We start from the raw sequence: 15,226 nt of genomic DNA, 5'->3' as shown, positions 1-15,226 counted from the left end.
AAAGCGAGAGTGCTGCTGGTCCAGCTGCAGGGCGCTGAGGGGGAGGAGGGACTGTGGCTACTGCACAAAGGCCTCAACACTGTGTGACCAGGAACAGGCATCCCAAGAAAGTCTGGTTGTGAGGAATTCCAATGGAAAACCCACCTCGGCGGGCTTGGCTCACCATTAACTGGTGCCGGACCCGAACGTTGCCAGTTGCTCCATGCCAAGTTTCTCCCTGGAGAGGTGGGTCACGCAGCCCAAGACCTGAGCCTGCTCCCAGCCCATCTCTTGGAGCACCCCTCTGGGGAGCGGCATTCCCTCCTTCCGGGCCTGCGGCCTCCGAGGCCGCTCCCGCGCCATTCCTCCATGCGGGGCCGCTCGCGGGCGCCTTCGCACCTCGAGGCGTTCGGCGGGCCTGGGCGGTAGCGCCTGCAGGGAGCGCGGCGCGGGGACGGGGCAGACGCAGCGGGGCGGCGCGGGCGGGTCCCGGGGCGGGGCTCGGGTCCCGTTCACATCCGGGCAACGCTCGGCGGACGTGGAGCACGCGGGCGGGGCGGCGGCGCGTGGGGGCGGCGGCGCGGCCAATCAGCGCCGCGCTCTCATCGGTGCAAACAGGAGCACAATGGAGCGAGCGGCGGGCGCGCTGCAGCCAAGCTTGGCGCGAGCGCCGCGCGGCTGACGGGCCGGCCCGCCAATGGGCGGTGGCGCGCGGCTCTGGGCAGCCAATGGGCGCGCTGCGGGGGCGGGCCCGAGCGAGGTTAGGGTGTCCTTGCTGGGTGCTGGGCTAAACTTCACCAAATAAAAGCTGTTTGTGTTGGGGCGGCTGCGGAGCCATTTTGGGTAAGTTCTGCCCCGAACTTTGGGTTCGCCCGCCTGGCGGGGCCGGCGCAGCGGTGGGGCTGCGCCAGGGCGGCGCTATGAATGAACGCGGCGGCGGCGGCGCGGGCCGCGGGGCGGGCGGGGGCCGGGGCGGCCGCCGGCCCTGTCATGGCTCCAGCCGCGGGGAGGGGCGGCGGTGCCCCCGGGTCCCTCCGCGCCGCCCTCCCCCGCCCCCCGGGCCGCGGCAGCGCGGGGGGGCCGCGGTCCGTCTCGCCGGCCTTTCCTTTCGCCCCCGACCGGGCCTCGCCGGCTCTGGGCCGGCACCGCGGGGCCGGGCGCCCCCGGCAGCGCCGGCGGGTCCCGGGGAGTGCGGGGCCGGGGGCGGAGGCGGGGCGGGCTCCCCACGGTGCGGAGCCGAGGCTCCTCCCGGCCAGGGAGGGGGAAGCGGGCCCCCCCGCGGGTGCGGGGTATCGGAGCCCGCCCGCGGGGCGCAGTTCCCCTCTGGCATCTCGGCTGCAGTGCTCGAGAATATCAATAATTAAGTCTTTAAAGTTGGCGGTCGGGGAGAAGCGGGTCCCTTTGCGCGCTGGAGGCCCCGGGGTGCGGGCCGCCCGCTGCCTGGCCCCGCCGAGCTAGGGCGCGGGGGGGATGCGGTGGAAGGGCCGCTCCCACCGTGCCGGGCCACGGGCTCGTCCCTGTCAACGCGGTTCCGTCCTGCTGCGCGCGGAGCAGACGCGGATCAGTTGTGACATCGCAGCCATGTCACAACAGAGGCATCGCAGTCACAGCGGGGCCGCGTCTCGCCGCAGTCATCGCGCCCGCTGCGTGTCGGTGGACGCGCCGTGGGGTTCCCCTGTGCTCACCAGTGGCGTTCGCTGGTGCTGGTGGTGGTGGATTTTAGCCTTGGTCGGTGAGGTTTGTAGGGTGAAGGCTGTGAGAGACACGCACGCCAATACGGGAGGAGGAAGCAAAATCGCCAGCTCGGGTTGCTGCTGCGAGCGTGCACCCGCCTGAGAATGGGTCTCCCTCTGATTATCAATTCGCCTGCTGACAACTACATTGAACTCGCAGTGAAGTGGGGGACCGCGGGTCCGGGCAGGCTGCCTTAGCACACGCAGAGCTGGTTCTGCCTGGTCTGCTGCTGGCCTTTGATATGGTAGAGTATTTTGGTAATTTTGCTATGAAAAATGCTTGCTTTGTTTCTTCAGGGAGTCGGGATGCTTCTTGCCAAAAGCCCAGTCTTTTTTCTTGTTTACCTCCTGCTCAGGAAATGCAGCAAATGTTGGTGTTGGAGAACGAGGGGAGACGGATGGAGATGGTTGGCTGTGCTTGTGTAGTGTCCGATGGGACTGGGCAGAAGCCTCCAGCACCCCTCAGCTGGCACTGGCCTCCCTGGCGTGGGGCTCCTGGGGGGCAGAAAGATGCTGTTATCTTGTTAGATGTTTATCCCTGACCCCTTCATTTGCAGAGTATCTTTTTAAGTGCTGTGGTGTCAGTTGGATTAGAGTGTTGCTGGAGGAGAGGAAGCACTGAGTTCTCAGAGAGTGTTTTCTCTGTTGTGAAGTGTTGCTGTTGCTTTTGGGCCCTATTCAGGTGATGGTATGGGAAGAGGTGCTGTCTTGTCTCTCCTTGTCTCTTGTTTACTTCCTTCATGCAGGAACTCTGCTGTGCTCCTTTGCAGAGAAACTGTAGTTTTCATCAAACTGTTGAAGTATGAATAACAGCAGTCTTTCTGGAGCAAATAGGTTGTTTCTCTCCCAAGGCTTTTGGCCTTGAGCTGGATTGGTTTTGGTTTAGGGCTGCTCCTGGGTTCCTTTCCTGAAAATTCCTCCCTGTTCCTCTTCAAAGTAGAAATTTGTTTTAGGGAACTCTAATTCAGCCTGTGTCTCTGAATTGGTACAGCTACCTGCTCTTGCAGGTCCTTCAGGGGTGCTGGACGTACTGCTGCACTGCCCTCACTGCAGAGATGGCCAGTGTGACAGCATTGGGTGAAGCTCATTGAATGTTGCCCCTCAAGTGCTTCAAGCTGAAAAACACAGTAACTAGGAGAGCTGGATCCTGTGAAAATGTATTTGTGTGCCTTGTGCAGCAGAGTTAAAGTACATGTTTTTTATTCTTCAAACAAAAGCTGAAGTCAAGGAGAGGACTTTGAGAATGAGTGATCTTGGTTTGTTTGCACTTTGATGAAGTTTGAAGCCCACCCTGCAGGCATAGCTGTTTATTCCTGCCTGTTCCTTTATTCTCATTCTTCCGAGCAGAAACACTGGCTGCCCTGTCCCTGAGGAGGCAGTTGCAGCCCCTTGCTGCAGGCCAGTATGGGTACCCTGTGTGAATCTGACACTAAGGCAGCTCTTGCAGTCTTTATCCATGCTGCAGCTGTGAATAATGCACATCTCTAATGGAAGGAGCTGTCAGGGGCCTTGTTACTGTGTTCTGAATGCTGCTGTCTAGTTTAGTAGTATATGCCTTTTTAGTGACTTGAGTTTACCTCTTCCTCTCTTGTCCTCCATGGTGGCCTTAGGGGACCACGCTGCTTGTCTTTGAGCAGCTGGCCCTAGATGTTCCAATGTTAGTCCCAGGGGTCAGTGCTGTGGGTCTTTTTGGGGTCTGTTCATTTCTAGTGGCTTGGTGAATAAGGCTCTCAGAAGAGTGTCTGGTTTTCCTGGCTGCTTTTTATTGCATTTCTTCAGCTGGAAGTAAATCTCTGCTTTCTCTCTCCACCCCAAAAATGTAATCGCAGTAAGTTTTAAGATCTAGTCTTCCTTGAGTGATCTTTAATATCTTTAATACTTTATCAAGAGTTTCTCCAAACACATAAACTTCTACAGGTGGATAATATAAAGAGTTTCACTGTAGTGGTTTGTGTTATTTCAAGAGGGCTTTGTACAAGCACGTGAACTTGTTTTTGTGAGCTGGGCGACTTTGTGAGACTTGTTTTTTGAGAGGCTGCCAGAGTGGGCCTTTGTGTTTTGCTGTGGTGTCCTGCCCTGTCTGGGCTTTGCACAGATAAGAGCTGATATCGTCCTCATCAGTGTGCAGGAGAAGCTTACCCTCACTAAGGGGGAGAGCTGATCAGCCTTTTGCTGTGAGTGGAGCTTGGTGTGGGAATGCAGACTCTTGTGTTGGGTCTGGAAAGCAGGCATGCGTGGGGAGCCTGCTCTGAGGGTGTCTTAAAGAGCCAATGTCAAGCTCCATGGCTGGATGTCTCACTGCGCCTTGGGGCACTTGAGAGGGCTTTTTTCATTTCTCCTACAAGTAGCAGTGAATGCAGTTCTCCTTGCTCATCCCCACTTTCCTGCTTGGGACAGTGGAGTCAGCTTCTGGTGTTGGTGGTCCTCCCTGGTCTTTGAAAGCAGAGGCAGAGTGGTTGTTAGAGGCCAACAGCTGCTGTCAAGGGGAGAGAAGATGGTCAGGATGAAGGGCCTGTATGCAGTGGGGCAGCAATATTTACTGTGGCAGAGTTAGTGCCATGCAGAGTTTGTGAGGTGGGTTCTCAGCACCCTAAAAACCCAGAATTACCCTTGACTGCGGGAGAGGTGTCAGTGCCTATGTTGCCAAGCGTGGTGGTGGTGGGACCAAAATCCTCTAAGGAAGTGCCGTGCCCTGTGCAGCACCTACTGTGAGTGCCACACTGGGCAATGCCTGTCCCGGCCTCCAGTGATCATCCGGCACCAGCCCCTGGAGAAATAACAGAGCTGGGGAAAGCTGACCAATCTGGCAGCAAAAAGGGGAAAATGTGGTTCTCTGGGTGTCAGCTTGTGACACAAGGAGACTCTGATTTTGTTCGTAGTATCTCAGGCTGGTGTAATATGTTTTCCATGTGATAGGACAATGCCTTCAACTTTCCCTTATATGGGAAAATCTGGGATGCAGCCTAGCAATCCACCAATATGTGGCTAATAATTTTTAGCATTGTTATGTTGGATGTGTCCAGCCAACCTAAGAATTAGAGTATACCTGAGACCCTCTGGCTGGGCTTTAATATTTAAGGCCGGTCTCTGGCAGATATCTGGAGAAAGGTTATGACTATGCTCTAGGGAATGCCTGAGCACAACTGGCTGTTTTGGAAGTCAGCTAAAAGCTGGGAGAGTTTGTGCCTGAGTATAGAGCTCCTGCTCTGTGCTGCCCTTGGGCCCAGTGCTTAGAGAAGTGCTGGGTTGTGTTAGCATCAGGTGCGGGGTCACACACAAAGCTTTTGACACATGCTTTGTGCGAGGACCTTCTCTCTGTGGAGGAAATACTGCCTTGAGGTGAAGGGGTGCATGCTGTTTCCGTACTGCAGCCTGTTGTCTCCAAGGCGTTCTCAGCCTGTAGTGAGTATAAATCTTGCTCTAACAGGAGCAAAATGCTCTTTCAGTCCAGAAAAGAAAATGAGAAGCATGGGAACCAAGTCCCAGTCCCTCTTAGCTTTTTGTGTGGGCGCTGTAAATGTGCAGACGCGTGTTGGGTATGGCTCAGGGAGTGCGGCTGTTACTGTGAGGGCGAGATGTTGGCTTGGCTGTGGGGTGCCCATTGTATTTTCCAGCCCTGGTTTCCCCTTGAGGGATGCTGCTTCATGATATTATGAATGTCTGCCGTCTGAGGTACCTCTTAGCATGCCTTCTGCAGGCTCACCTTTTCCAAAATTCTATGCTGGTTGTTTTGGGGTGGTTTGTTTTACTGTGGCGTTTGGGAATTTTTTGGTTTGTGTTTTTCCTGGTAAGATTAAGTTTAGCTCTCTGATGAAACTTTCAGGCACTTATCTGGTTCTGTCTGCCATTTGGCTCAGTTGTGAAGGGAAGTCTGGGTTGAAATGCAGGTAATTAATTGTTTCCTTTTGGGGTGACTGAGATGAAAGCAGGGAAAAGTTATGCCTGGCAGTGTCAATTTTCAGAGTATTTTCTAAATGTTTTTATAAAAGTGTGGGATCTGTGGAGCCCTGCTTTGCATTAGAGGAGGAGACTAGGAGACTGTATCAGGGGTCAGGCTGGTGTTACTCTAGGCCCCTGAGCTGGCTGCATGTCCTGTTAACGTGCCTGCTGTTGTAAGGGAGGGACACGTAGTCAGTGGATGGGCAAGGTTGTTTCATTCACTCTCTGATGTTATCCTAAATTACTTGTTTGAATTACAGCCTGGGAGCTCTGGCACAGGAAAATGGGTGGGAAGGGCAATAGGCATGTGTGGGAGACCCCAGCCAAAAGCCTGGTTAGGAAGGCTGGCGGGAGCTGTGTGCCTGTGGCTGCCAGTGGACCTGTGTGAGGAAAGCACTTATTGCCTTTAGTGTTAAAACCCCCTGGGATATAAGACCCCCACCTCTTTGCCCAGGAAATACCCCATTTGCATTTCTTTGAAGGCAGAAGCAGGACTTTAGCTAATTGAGGAACTTTAGCTATCAGGCCCTCCCTGTTAGCAACCACTTCTGGGAGTTGTGCTCCCTCTCTATTGCACTGGAAATAGTTATTTGTTTTGTGGACATAATTTCATTTTGTACTTCAACTTACACTGTATGGCTGCCTTGGAAGGCGAATTCCAGCACTTACAATTAGCTGCGTGCAGGAACGAGGGTGCTGCAAAGTTGCAGGGGAGTTGCACTTCTTTGATGTATAGGTAAATGAAATATTGGTTCTTTAAGAAACAGTAATGCCTTGTTATATATGTGCATTGAGGCAGAATTAAAATTAGTCCTAGATACAAGAATAAACATTAGTGCTTTGCTATAGATGTGCTATGAAAGCTGCTATTTTTATGTGAGCCACTGCCTTGAGTTCTCTAGGTCTTATGCACAGAGCACTTTTAACCCTCAGTCTTTCATCTGCTTTGGTTGAACTTACTTTAGATAAAATGAAGTTTAAGTGTTCGATGTCTGTTTATTGAGGATCCAATAGGAGCCATTTTTGATGAGTTAATTAAATGCCTGGTGTATCCTTGTTGTCCACTGTGCTTGCCCAGCCTCAGAAGGAGTGCAGTGGGGTGTGCGAATGCTCCTATTTGTATGCTTCTCTGCTTGTTGCTTTAGGGCAAGCAAAGCCCTGTTTCTCAGTGATCTTTCTCAGTCCCTGCAGGGTGCCCCTCACCAGAGTATCTGAGCCTTTCCCAGCATGCACTTTGGTGCATACATAAAAGCAGGTTTCTCTCCTCCACCGCAGAAGCAGAGCCTGTGCCCTGTTTGCGGCGCAGTGATGGTGCGGGGAGGCCGGCTGAAGCAAGGCTTGTGCTTTCTGTGAAGGTGCTGAGGTTTGTGATTGCAGATCTGTGGGCCAGTCACAGTGACTTCTCCACCTCCTTGCTCTGGAGAGTGAGCGTTTCTATCAGAGAATAAAATTGCTGGTTTGGAGTTAGGCTAGTCCCACACTGTGCTTTGAGTGTGAGAACCGGTCCTGAATCCCAAAGGCAAAGGAAGGAGTGTGTCACTGTGGGCACAGGCTCCTTGAGGATTTGGTAGTTGTAATTTCAATTCAGGTGACTTGAGGTGTGACTCTGCAGGACCTATGTGTTTGAATAGGTACAGCTCTGCCCACATCTGACAGGGCATGCTGTATGTGGAAATGTGGTTATCTGCAGATACTGCTCTCTGTTTTCTAGATAGGCTCTCCACTGGCTGCTCTGCTGAGTGGAGCAGGACGTTAGGGCTGAGGACAATATTCTTAAACCCTTTCCTGGATCCAGCTCTATTTCCTGCTCTTTCTGTCCCCCTTAGCTGGAAGGAGGAGACAGACACAGAGCAGAAATGGGTTTCTGGACCGTGTTGCATGATTGTTCCTCCAGAGATGCCTGCTGAAGAAAGGTTTCAGAATATGAATGGCTTATTCAAGTACAGAGGGAGAGAAGATATGGAAACCATTTTGGTTTGGACTTTGGACAGGTATGTGGAATAAGAGTGGGCTAGGACATGGGTCTGTGGGAACTGTGTTCTCCTGCACTGTCCAGGGTTTGCTAACCTGGCTTCCATGTTGCTACATGTCAGAGGAGAGTGCTGTCTACACACCTGCCAGGCAAACAGGGACAAGAGTTTCTTGGTAGCTTGATGCAGCTGATGCCATGTGCTTGCCTGTTTTCTGGCCGACCCCATGACAATGGTGCTGGTTGGCCAGGAGTGTCCAGGGTATCCTCTGTATCTATGCCCTGAATGAGTGCAGCTTGAGTCCAGGAGAGATCCACAGCAGCTCTGCCTATGTGATGTTGGAAGAAGCTTGGTGTGCCCAGGGGTTTCAGTTCTGTTTGGAAAAAAGGACTCTGCAAAGATGGGACTTTGCAGTCAGTGTTAGTGACAGTGGTGAGGCATCCTCTGGCAGGAAACCCTCCTGCCCATGCGTTCCCTACTCGTGCAGATGTGGCTCTCCAGCCTGGCAAGGTTGGTGCTGTCTTCACTGTTTCCTGAGCTGGTCTCTGACTAAAGGGCTTTACAAGCTGAGGCAAGAAGGGGCTACCTCTCCATATGTGCTTTTAGTAGTGTTTTACTTGCAGTGTGTCTGGGCAGGCCTTTGTGTGCTCAGCATTTAAAAGGGCTAGCCAAGTGTATTAAAGCATTGGCTATAGCTGAGGAGGTGGCATCACTGAACCCCAAGCATTTGCACAAGAGGAATTGAAGAATTTCTCTTTGGCACTGCTCTCAGCCTCCCATACTTTAGTCTTTCTTGGGATGGTGTAAAAGACAAATGCAAGGAAACAGAGGTGATTGAGATGAATGTCTCATTTCAGATGGCATCTGAACTCTGGAGAATGTTCTCTCAAAGTACTTTCTCAGGCCTGGACAACAGCAGATTTTGTCTGTTGCTGTTTTGGAATGAAGCTTGCCAGATTTTGTTAGGATATGCAGGTAGAACAGATGCCATGAGCTATGGGACCTCTCTACAGCATACAAAAACTCTCAGACTGTGGTTATTTCGGATGTTATCTTTCTGGGTGCTGAGGAACAGCTTGGCTCCCCCAGTACCTGTCCTTGCTGCAGGCAGGGGTCTGCAGCCAACCTTTCTGCCCTGGGTTTGCAATGCTAGTGGGGCAGGTGCAACCTCTGTAAGCTGGTGTTGGAGCTGTCCTGTGCTTGGGCAGTGAGCAGTGCAGCAAATGTCCTTCTGGTCCTGGAGATCCCTTCTATGTCCCCCAGCCTTCACTGTGTGTGAGAGCACTGACCAAGCTGAGCTTCCTTTATCACCTGCTTTTTGAGATCTCTAGGACCAGGATAAAGTGCTGCCTGGCCTGAAAAAGAGCTGCTCACGTTTCACACACCAAGATAGACCTTGGGGTCAGCCTTCAAGGCCTGTGCTCATAAGCTGTGGTCTGAGATATGGCCATGGTAGGCAAAGCAAGGCAGGCCTTGAGCTCCCTTCAGGCACTGTACACCCTTGCCACTCTGCCACCTGTGCACAGACAAGGTATTTGGCAAAGCAGAGGTGTCCATCCTGTTGTGAGGGCCTGGAAATGTTTGAAATGCTAACTCTTTTCCTATGGCCCAGCTGCTGGTGACTTGGCCATGCTTCATTCAGTTCCTTGGATGTTTTTCCTTGGGTACATTCCTGTGGGCTACTCATGAGATGAAGCAGGAGGTTGGCAGGAGGGCACCAACTTTTTCTTTCATCTTTTTTCTCTACTGTGGTTATAGCAGGAGAACAATGGGGAATACCTTAGTCAGCAGATAACAGGAGCAAACAGGGGTGTGGGGACATCAGGTGAATGACTAGCAGGATAAGAGTTATCCAGTGTGGAGGTCTGTGGCAGGGAGCTTCAGTTGGAGCAGACTTTCCTGAAGTCTGACAGAAATTCCTGAAGAAATGATTTTCAGCATGATTGGACTCTGCAGTGGGGTCTCCATCACTATGTGAAGCTGTGGCCAGTGTTGCTGTGCCTTCTCAGCACAAAATCTGGTCAGGGTGTCAAAAGTGTCCTTCCTATGTGTCTACAGCCAAGTCTTGAGGTGCATTGTGTGTTTTCACTTTCTCAGCAGCCCTGATGTCAATGTTGATTTTTGGTCTCTATTCTAGCAAACTAGAGGCACAAAGGGTTATGATTGCCTCTGAGGAGCTGTTTGCAGTGTGGCAAAGCTCTCTTCTGACGGCTGGAGTTTGCTGTGCAGGATGTTAACAGCAGCAAGAGGAGAAGATCTGTACTTTCAAGAATGCCATCTCATTTTTTGGCCATCTGCCTTGGGATAGTATGAGTTTGGTGTAAATCTCTCAAACCTTATAAAATGTTCTTTGAATTGGCTAGCTGTCAAGGCCTACTGGTTGGGCTGGCTTTTGTACACCTTTCTTACTAATAAAGGTTAAATTATGTGCCTAGTGGCTTCTTTGTAGGAAATGGACTTGGACAGCTAAGTGAAGCTTTGAGCACTTGTGTGTGTGAGACATAAAAGGCAACAGGAAAATGTGCAGAGTGCACAGGCTGTTGGTTTTTGCTGAAACCTTTATATCCCTCCTGGTAGCTGGAGAGCAGCTGGATGTTTTGCCCTGATGCAAGAGGCCTCTGAAGCAGCTGACAGTAACCCCTGTGCTCCCTTGAGCCCAGTAATTCATCAGAGGCTTTTTTCTTACACTGCTGGGAAGTCTGGCTCCTCATGACTGCTGGTCCAGTAAGCCAGCAAGAGCCAAGCCTACAATTCTCTCTCTACCCGGGGGTAACAACCAGGCACTTCAGGGAAGAGAGCCTGCTTCCGGCACTGAGAATGTGTCCTCAGAGCTTCTTTGCCATTTTCCATCTAAAATGTAGCTAGGGTTGTGTTGTCACTCTGACCAGAGGCTTTCACAGCCTCCTTGGCAGCTGGAGCACACCTGCTTTGGCATGCAAGGTTCTTTGCCTTGTGAAGGAGCAGGCTGGGTGGACCATGCCAGGCTAAGAGGAGTTGCCCACCAGGCATCTTTTTGGTTGCCAGCAGGCTGGTTATTCCACTGTGCTGAGCTGCTGTGAGCGGTGAGCTTCTGACTCCCAAAGGCCAGGAGAGGGGTTGTGAGCTGGCTGCTTCTGGCCTGCACCAGGGTGTCAGTGGGGTGGGAGAGTTGTGCAGGATGCTGTGGAAGTGCCACTTGGCCATAGGCTTTACTGGCTTCTGGAGCTTGGGACTCCTGTAGCATGTAGGTACAGATATATTGCGGTTTTTTTATTTTCAAGTAGGAAATTAGGTGCTGGGAGTGTGATGGAAGAAGTGGGAAGGCTTTATGACCACTGTCACTGTCTGTTTCCTGGACAATCCACTCGTGTCCTTTCTTGTTGGCTTGCTGGTTGGCATGCTGGGGCTGGTGAATAAAGTGGAAGGAAAATTTGGCACTGGTGATGGAAGAATGGCTTGTTAAGATTTGGCAGACAGGGCAGTTAATTTGAGCTGTGTGGTGGCCTGGATTGGATGCCACACTGGACCATGTTTGTGTTTAGTGGGTAGCAGAGGTCTGGAAAGTGCTGTATCAGTGATGTGCAGTGGGCTTTGCTGATGTGTCAGGAGCTTGAGCTGGGGATGCTCTTTACAAGGCACATGAAATCATGCTGGTGGGATAGTGCTCTGCAGGGAGCCACCGTGGACCCCTGTGTGTGCTGCACATGTTCTTGCACACCAGTGCATCCTTGCCCATGAAATCGTGCCTCTTGGCGCTGAGGGTGGTTGAATGCCTGTCCCTGTGGGAGTCCAGCCTGCTGGGTGCCAGCTACGAGTCTGGGCAAGCTTGGCCTGTCTCCTTTCTCCCTTGACTGTATAGGTACTGCATTGTAGCTGTCTGGTTTGGTTTTCCTCTGGTTTTTTTTGCCGTGCTAATGTTGAGGATTAAAATACACTGCCTGAAGCTTATGAACAATTGTTTGGAGTCAGACTCTTGGCCAGCAGATCGGAAGGCAACAGACACAGTAGGTTTGAGAAACCTGTCTCGCTCCTGCATACCAGGGTAGCAGGATGATGACGTGGGAAAGAGCACACAGCTGATGCTGGGTGCATCCCCGCTCTGCAGACAGCCACCTTGCAAGGCCTGTGCCACATGGGAGTAGTGTGTCCCCTCCTTTTGGGCTGTTCATGAAGATGATGAGGGAAATAATTTTACGGTGAGCTCAGATGTGGTTTCCCTCTCTTTAGCAGCAAGCCGGAGTGCTTCTCTTTGTGTGCATGTCGAATGGCCAGGCATGGCTTTTTTGTTCATGACGTGCCTTTACTGAACAAACTGAAGGGATTTTAGCTGTTCTGCTGCTTTCTCTTCCCTTGTGTTGTTTGTCCCTACTCACTACTCTGAGTGAGCTGGACTCTGAGTGAGTCCTCAGTGCTCAGCCCTCTGGCTGTGCAGCTGCTGAAGGTCACTGTGGTTATGGTCTTGGATTAGATGCTGCATTTGAAAACCCTCCAAAAAGGAGCTATTGGTGGTTCTGCCACGTGAGCTTGTCATGAAATGCAGCTGACTAAAGCTGACTGAGAGTCATGAAATGCAGCTGACTGAAGCTGCATTACTGGGGGCTGTATCCAGCCTGTGCGTGCACTCTTGCTTATTGGGTGCCAACAGAGCATCCTCTGTGGGCAGGCAATGGCATGAGCCCAGGTGTCTCCCCAGGGTCTCTGACGTGGCTGTTGCTGTAGGGCTGAGAGCTTGGGAGCAGAGTGTGGGTGTTGAACAAGCTTTTTGGAGGGGAATGCCGTGCAGCATCACCATATTCCTTTTCCAAGGGAGAGAGTGGCAAGGAGGTTGCGGTGATTTATTGCCTGCCTGTCAAAGTCTTGTTGCCTGTTCGCCTGTGGGGTGGCAGAATTGGGTGTCTTGGGAAGGTACTGCAGGTTTGCCATGTGCTTTTGGTGTCCTTATCAGCAGATCTCTGTCCTCCCCTGGCCCCACAGAGAACACAGTTCATCCCCCCCACCTTCTTTTTTTAAAGATGAGACTATTTTGAGAACAGAAAATTGCTTGCAGCATGGCTGTGTCCCTTGGGGCTGGCTGTTGGTGTGACGCTCTGCCTGTCCTGGACATGTGTACCTGCCTGATGCATGTTTGCTCCCTTACTTTAGGTTATTTGGACCTCTATGTTCTCTCCTTTTCCCCCTTGTTTCCTTCATTCTGCTGTCCTGCTTAGGAGTGTGGGGCCTGTGCCCTCTTCCCCCATGTTGCCATGGAGTGTTACAGCAGCTCTGAAATGAAGACCACTTGGCTGCTTGGCGAAGCCTCTCCTCATGGGTTGCTGAGGGAGTCTTGTTTTCTGTAGCTGTGTGAGCAGAGCTGGGAAGCTGCTTCTCTGCAGTCTCTGTTTGGGAAGGAGAATGTGTGCTGTGCTGCCTCGCAGTGAGCTTGCAGACTCCACAGCCCCCTGCATCGCTGCTGCTGCTTCTCTCTTGCTAAACTACTGGGTTATTTTTAACTTGGAAAAATTACAACCCGAGATTGGCATTCTCTACCCCCAGCAGAGGGCTGGAGGCAGGATGTGGGGGAGGCACTGCGGAGGCTGGGAATGTGGCTTGCCGCTCCAGCGGGCCGGTTTCCAGGGGCTCTGCCCCCCGCAGCCCTGTACCTGCTGGGCTGCGCAGAGGCTGTGCGGCGAGGCTGCTTCTTGCTCGGCACGGATGGAGCTTCAGCTTGGATTCCCATGGCGAAGGCACAGAGCAGCTGCAGACACATAAACAAATCCTGCTGCAGCAGGCTGTGGGGAGAGAGCTGTGCTCTGCCTGCCAGGCTGCTTGTGTGACAGCCTGCAGACAGGTAGCTGCTGAGGGGGACCGGGTACCTCCTTCAGAGAGTATCCTGCAGAGATGCTCTTGGGTGATGGAGTGTGCTGTGGAGGAGCAGCCAGCCGGGTTGCTGTTTTGCCTCCTGGAGGAGGCTTTGCTGAACCACGCAGCCCTCCCTAATTCAACTTGCAGAGAGCTGTTGGGGAGGAGCAAGGGAGAGAAGTGTCACTCTTGCGCCCCTCCCCTTGCTCTGCCTCTAGTGTTTTGCAGGCGGTTGCATTGTCAGTGTGTGTCTCCCTTGCCTGGAACTCCCCGAGTGATGAGAGTACCTCTCTAAATCTGCTGGCAGGGAGATGTTTCTGCAGAGCCTCTTTTCTTTGCAGCCCTCAGGAATGTAGTTCCCTGAGTCCCTCTGGATTCCAGCAGACGCCCAAGTTTCAAGCTCTGGTGGCTCTGCTGGCTGAGACGTGCCTGTGCAGCCCTGCTTAGGAACGGGGATTGATGAGGTAGCAAGGCTCAAACAGCACCAGAGGACTGCAGATGTGTCTCTTTGCTGTTTGGTCTCAGAGAACACTGTTGGTCAAGACCAGCAGAAGAACAGTGCAGGTTTCAGGTTCTGCTCTTGGTCTGTCCCAGCCAGACCTGTGAGTCCTTTACTGTTGCTCACCTGCAATGTGGATGCATCAGGTGAGGAGGGTGGCTGGTGCTTGGGCCCTGCCTGGTTGTCCTTGGGCTTTCTATCTGCCTTACCAACTGCAAAACTCTTGAGGAGGTTCCTCTGATGGGGAGGTGCTGCCAGGGCCTGGGGCCTTCTGTTCCAGCTCGCCTGGGAAAGCCTGCCAGTTCCTGTCAGTTCTGATCTGTCATCTGCTACTCCATAGCTCTCAGTGACTGGCCAGGAGTAGCAGGGGAGCACAGCAAACCTCTTGGCAAGCAATGGCCAGTCCTTATGTCCCTTAGCTGGCTTCAGGCAGATGCAGACACCCTTCCTGGCTCCTTTGGGAATGATTCTCATTTGCTTGTTGAGGCTGGTCCCACACACCCAGCACTCTGATCCCATTTGGCATGACATGCTTTGAGCAGTAAGCTGGTGTGAGGCACTCCAGGCTGTGGATGAGGTACACCATGAGGTACTGAAGCTGGTCCTCTGCCTCTGAGCTCAAGTCAGGACTCTGAGAGTTCCTGCCAGAGCAGCAGTACTGATGTCTCAGCTCTACAAAGGCCCAATGTGATGCTTGACCCTGACAGAGAAATTACACAGCTCATGTCATCCCTGTATGGTAGGGAATGGTTACTGGCTACTTCCTTTCCTCAAGGCTGTAGGGTTTATTCTCAGGCATGAGATACTGTTCTGTGTTTGAGCCAAGGGCTATTCCCACAATGGCAGCAGATGGTGGAGAGCAGAACAACTCTAGGGCAGCCAGGGCTGGAGAAGCATCTCTTCCCTGAGAGAGCTACTCTGCAGTTTATGTGAGGCAGTGGGATGTCCTCACCACTCCAGAGTGGTGTGAACACACAAGGACAGCTGCTGACACTGGCACAGGGATTGGTGTGTGAAGCAAAAGACAGACCAGGACTCTTTACTTGGAAGACAGGCTTCTGAAAGCTATCAGTTGCCCCGTTGCCTGGTGCCCTTTGTTGCTGCCTTGTGTCTGGCAGGGCTGAGCAGGGCCCTTGTGCTATGTCTGTGGGAGCTGCCTGCAGTTTTTATTTCTAAGACTTCTCGTCAGTCTGTACTGTGACCTCTGCCAGTGTTTGTCAGGGCAGGTTAGTACATCCTCAGGTAACAATACAGCAAGGCAATGCTGAGCCACCCAACTTCCCCTGGGC

The 15,226-nt window shown here is 52.6% G+C and overlaps 1 protein-coding gene across 5 annotated transcripts in view; it reads left to right on the top strand.

Annotated features, from left to right (window-relative positions):
* The first annotated feature begins 689 nt into the window (after window positions 1–689).
* Window positions 690–15,226, top strand: part of CHD6 (chromodomain helicase DNA binding protein 6) — a 97,659-nt gene continuing 83,122 nt past the window's right edge. For 4 of the 5 annotated variants that reach the window (XM_084218155.1, XM_084218151.1, XM_084218154.1 and 1 more), the window contains exon 1: window positions 690–822. The gene's annotated coding sequence lies outside the window, so the exon portion shown is untranslated. The remainder of the gene's footprint in view (window positions 823–15,226) is intronic. The other variant, XM_084218152.1, reaches the window with a different exon arrangement.

This window comes from Fringilla coelebs (genome assembly GCF_963513975.1).
Source record: "Fringilla coelebs genome assembly, chromosome: 18".
Classification (NCBI taxonomy): domain Eukaryota; kingdom Metazoa; phylum Chordata; class Aves; order Passeriformes; family Fringillidae; genus Fringilla; species Fringilla coelebs.
This window is presented reverse-complemented; position numbering and strand designations above follow the sequence as displayed.